This window comes from Mastomys coucha, unplaced genomic scaffold (assembly GCF_008632895.1).
Source record: "Mastomys coucha isolate ucsf_1 unplaced genomic scaffold, UCSF_Mcou_1 pScaffold21, whole genome shotgun sequence".
Lineage (NCBI taxonomy): Eukaryota > Metazoa > Chordata > Mammalia > Rodentia > Muridae > Mastomys > Mastomys coucha.
The window spans coordinates 115686245-115690938 of record NW_022196904.1 but is presented as its reverse complement, the minus strand read 5'-3'; the positions used below and the strand labels follow the sequence as shown (position 1 = coordinate 115690938).

At 42.9% G+C, this 4694-nt stretch overlaps 1 protein-coding gene and 1 pseudogene across 1 annotated transcript in view; both read right to left on the bottom strand.

The window, feature by feature from the left end:
- The window catches only part of Sgf29 (SAGA complex associated factor 29), a 35505-nt gene that overhangs the window by 20577 nt on the left and 10234 nt on the right, over positions 1 to 4694 (bottom strand). The gene's annotated exons all lie outside the window — the stretch shown is intronic.
- Positions 2568 to 3078, bottom strand: LOC116102962 (annotated as a pseudogene).

Genomic DNA, 4694 nt, shown 5'->3' with positions numbered 1-4694 from the left:
CATTTTTCTTTTTAGTTAAAAACAATGTTAGACTTTGATCATATCCTTAGCTAGAGGTCAACTTTTTTGTTGTTGCTGTTGTTCTTTCTCAATACTCTTGTGAATTACACATTGTGAATTGTTTCCATTGTTCTGAAAATTGACTGATCATGATATTTGATGGTATGTTAACTGTCTGACCATAAATTCATAACAGGTAATTTTCCCAAGATCATAAAAATTCCAATTTTAAATCACTTGCTCATTTGCCCTAAAAAGGCCTTTCTGTTTCTAGTCTGGGCATATTCATTCTCCTACCAAGGAGAACTATAACTTTGGACTGGACATAAAAATAGAATTGTACCTTGCAATATCTTGGTGTTAGCTCCTCATTTTCGGCACCATAACAACACAGGGCTGGAGAGTTAATACATCTCTGAGGTAAAACTGTAAAGGTATATTGCTGGCTTGTCAACTAAATGCAAATTGCTTCTGGTGGTCATTATGGCCAGGAACTGAGAAAAAGGCATTTGCTAGATCAATAGCTGCATACAATGTGCCAGGAGATGTGTTGATTTTCTCAAGTAAGGACACCATATTGAGTTCAATCCTTCAAGGAGATAAGACCTGAGGGGAGCCCCCCACACACAAAAAAAAACACCTGCCATACTATGAAGCCAGAATGGACTTAAATCCACAGTTCTGCCTCTGCCTCCCAAGTGCTGGGATTACAACTGTGTGAAACTGTACCTAGGCTGTTTAAGAAAGGATCTTTATATCTTTGTGGGACCCTTAAACCTTTGGGCTGATGTAATCCACTTAGCTCAGCCCTAGAGGAGCCAGTATGATGTCATGCACCACATGATGCAGCCTACACAAGCTTTTATGTTGATGTATATTTTCATTTTCCAAGTAGAATTAATTGGATCACTTGTGTCTAGCCTTCAGAAGAACAGCCTGGTTATTTTCACAGTGGGTATGCCATTTTACTATGAGCAATGAGATTCTAGAATGTCGGCATCTATGACAACATACACTACTGTCTTTTTGCTAGTGTCATCCTAGTCTGATATGGTATCTCACCATTGTTTTATTTTGTGTTTGGGTTTTTGTTTGTTTTGGTGTGTGTGTGTGTGTGTGTGTGCAGTGTAAGGATTACACAGGCCTTGCACAAACAAAAAATCATTTTGTAAAAACAGCTTACCTTAGCCAGGCAGTGGTGGCGCACGCCTTTAATCCCAGCACTTGGGAGGCAGAGGCAGGTGGATTTCTGAGTTCGAGGCCAGCCTGGTCTACAGAGTGAGTTCCAGGACAGCCAGAGCTACACAGAGAAACCCTGTCTCGAAAAAACCAAAAAAAAACAAAAACAGCTTACCTTGCAGACCTTGTTGAAGTCATGTCTCCAAGACTCAGTTTGGAGCCGGGCAGTGGTGGTGCACGCCTTTAATCCCAGCACTTGGGAAGCAGAACCAGGTGGATTTCTCAGTTTGAGGCCAGCCTGGTCTCCAGAGTGAGTTGAAGGACAGTCAGGGTTACACACAGAAACCCTGTCTCGAAAAAACAAAAACAAAACAAAACAAGAACAAAAACAAAACAAAAAAAGACTCAGTTTGGAAGAAAAAGAGATTGTACTTCCTAAATACTTAAGACATGTTGCTTCTAAGAGCACAGTTCAGTAATAAAAAGAAAAATAACTGAACTCAGAAATGGAGAAAGGGCAGTTTGCCAGAAGAAGGTAATATAAATGGTCACTAATCACATGAGTAGATTCCATTATCATTCGCCATTAGGGACTTGCAAACCAAAGCAACCAGGGCCAGAGAAGTAGGGCGGTAGTGAAGCATTTGTCCTGGACCTCACTCTGTACACCAGGCTGGGCTCTAATTCAGAGATCTGCCTGCCCCTGCCACCTGAGTGCTGGGATTAAAGGTGTGAACTACAATGCACAACACTATTTTTAATATTTAATTGTATATGTGCCTGAGCGTGTGTGTACCACATGCATGAAAGAGCTGAGATTGGAAGGAGTCAGATTCTCTAGAATTGAAATTAAAGAGTTGTTTGCCACGTGAGTGCTGGGACCAGAACACCCAGTCCTTGGCAAGAACAAGTGTTCTTAACTGCTGAGCCACCTCCCCAGCCCCTAGAACATTTTTAATACCACCAGATCATTTTCACATAAAGAAGAAGATATGCCAGGAAAAAAAAGAGCCCAGTGTGGCGGTGCACACCTTTAACCCCAGCACTCCAGGCAGATCTCTGTGAGTTCAAGATCAGCCTGGTCTAGAGCTACAAGTGGCAAAGTGGGACCCTGTTACAAAAAAAAGTATAAGCAGTCATGATAGTATGCCTATAATCCCCCACACAGGCGGCAAGGATGGTAGTAACTTGACTTCAGGGCTAGCTGGGGCTATCAAATAGCAAGACCTTGTCTGAACCTGACTATCCAAATTTCAAAGTCTGAAACATCCAGTTATGGGGCTGGAGAGATGGTTCAACAGTTAAGAACATTTGCTGCTGTCTTAGGTAGGGTTTTATTGCTGTGAAGAGACACCATGTCCACAGAGACTTTTTTTTTTTTTTGAGGTTCTTTTCAGTTTATTGCATGAAAGAGTTACACTAGTCCAAGTTAAAAGTAGACCCCAAATGATTACATTATACAAGCTGTGAGGTTTTTAAACTTGTGACAAGGGACAGAAGGGAAATTCTACTCATTGCAAGGAAATCTTCACATAAGCTTCAGAGAGCCACAAGCACTTAAAACCCATGAACCTTCAGCTGATCGTCCTTAGCCAGTCCAATCTCTATCAGGAACTGGCATATGTTCTTGCACTGGTCACCCTGTAGCTGAATTACCTCTCCGTATTCTGGATGCTCAGTTTCAGTACCATTGCAGGCAAATTTCTTCTTAAATGCTTTCACTAGTTTCCTTTTATGGTAATCATCAGCGATCCCTTGGACAGTTGTAAGGGTCTTCCTGCCGTTTCTCTGTTGAATTCTTATATGGATATAATCCTCAGTGCCAGCAGGAAGCAGGTCATCACCCTTACTTGTATCAGCAAAGGGGTCGAAAGAGTGGAAGTTCTGGATAGCAGACATAATGATGTAGAAGGCGGGGCTGCGGGAGAAGGCAGGCAGTGAGGGGATGGAAGCCAGGGAGCTCGAGCAGGCGGCGGCTCAGTGACTAGGGCCACAGCAACTCTTATAAAGGAAAAAAATTAACTAGGGTTGGTTTTACAGTTTCAGAGGTTCAGTCCATAATCACCATGGTGGGAAGCATGGCAGCATGTAGGTAAGCGTGGTGATAGAGGAGCTGAGAGTTCTACATCTTCATCTGCAGGCAGCAGGCAGCAAAAAGGGACTATATGTCTCACTGAACATGGCCTGAGCATATATATAATTCAATGCCACTCTCCACAGTGACACACTTCCTCCAACAAGGCCACACCTCCTAACAGTGCCACTCCCTATGGCCAAGCATTCAAACATTTGAGTCTACGCAGGCCATATCTATTCAAACCACCACAGCCACTCTTGCAGAGGACTGGGTTCAGCTCCAGTATCCTCATGACTGCCCACAACTATAACTCAGTCCTAAGAGATCAAACATCCTCTTCTGGCCTCCAAGGTCACAAAGCATGCATGTTATGCATATACATACATAAAGTAAAACACTCATACACATAAATAAATCTTGGGAGAGAAAAATGTCTAGCTGTGTGAGGCATGGTGGCATAGGCATGGTGGCATATGCCTTTAACTCCAGCACTGTGGAGAAAGAAGCAGGCAGGTCTCTGTATATTTGAGGCCAGTCTGGTTTACAAAGCAAGTTCCAGGTCATTCAGGAGAATATAGTCAAAAAGCCACAGGCTCCTCCATTTACCCCAAGGCTATGGCCAATCGAAACTTCTCAAAAGTGCCTAAGCCCTGCATTTAAACTTTATTCTTGTTTTGTTATGTTTTTATTGTTGTTTTGAGACAGTCTTACTATGCAACTCTGACTGCCCTGGAACTTTTCACATAGAACTCACAGAGAATCATCTGCCTCTGCCTCCCCATTGCTAGGATTAAAGGTGTGAGGCACCATGCTGAGCTTATTTTATTGCTTTAGAGGCAGGGTTTCACTGTGCAGTCCAAGCTGGCACTGAACTCCTATTTCTCCAGCCTCAGCCTTCTCTGTAAACTTTTGGTCTTGTATCTATCACTCAGGCACATGACGAACTGTTTCACTGACAGCTGTCCCACCACAAGATGAGCCTGGAGCATACAGGCTGCTACTCTAGTCCTCTGTTCTGCACAGGCCTTGGCACATGCTGCTGTCAAATCACATTGCTGAATGGAGCTGAGTCCCCTTAGAGCTGTCTTTCAGCTAAGAACACTGAAACAGGTTTGAAGCTGAGCTACTCAAGGGCTTCTCTGTCTCCATAGTAAGTACTAATATCCGTGAGAGACTCTCTACTCCCCTCCCCCATGCAGAAGAGAGAAATTATGCCCCTTCATAACCCCATTCAGTAGCATTTACTAATTATCTAAGACATAAAGGATATGCAGTAGCAAAACAATGCAGAATGGACACAGATATTAAACAAATATAGCCACATGCCAAAGAATGCCACATCAGCAAAAACTGATGACATGAACCTGACAGGGGTCCCATGAGATTATAATGCTCAAAAAGATATATGAGATTGTAAACTCGAAACATTTTCCACTTT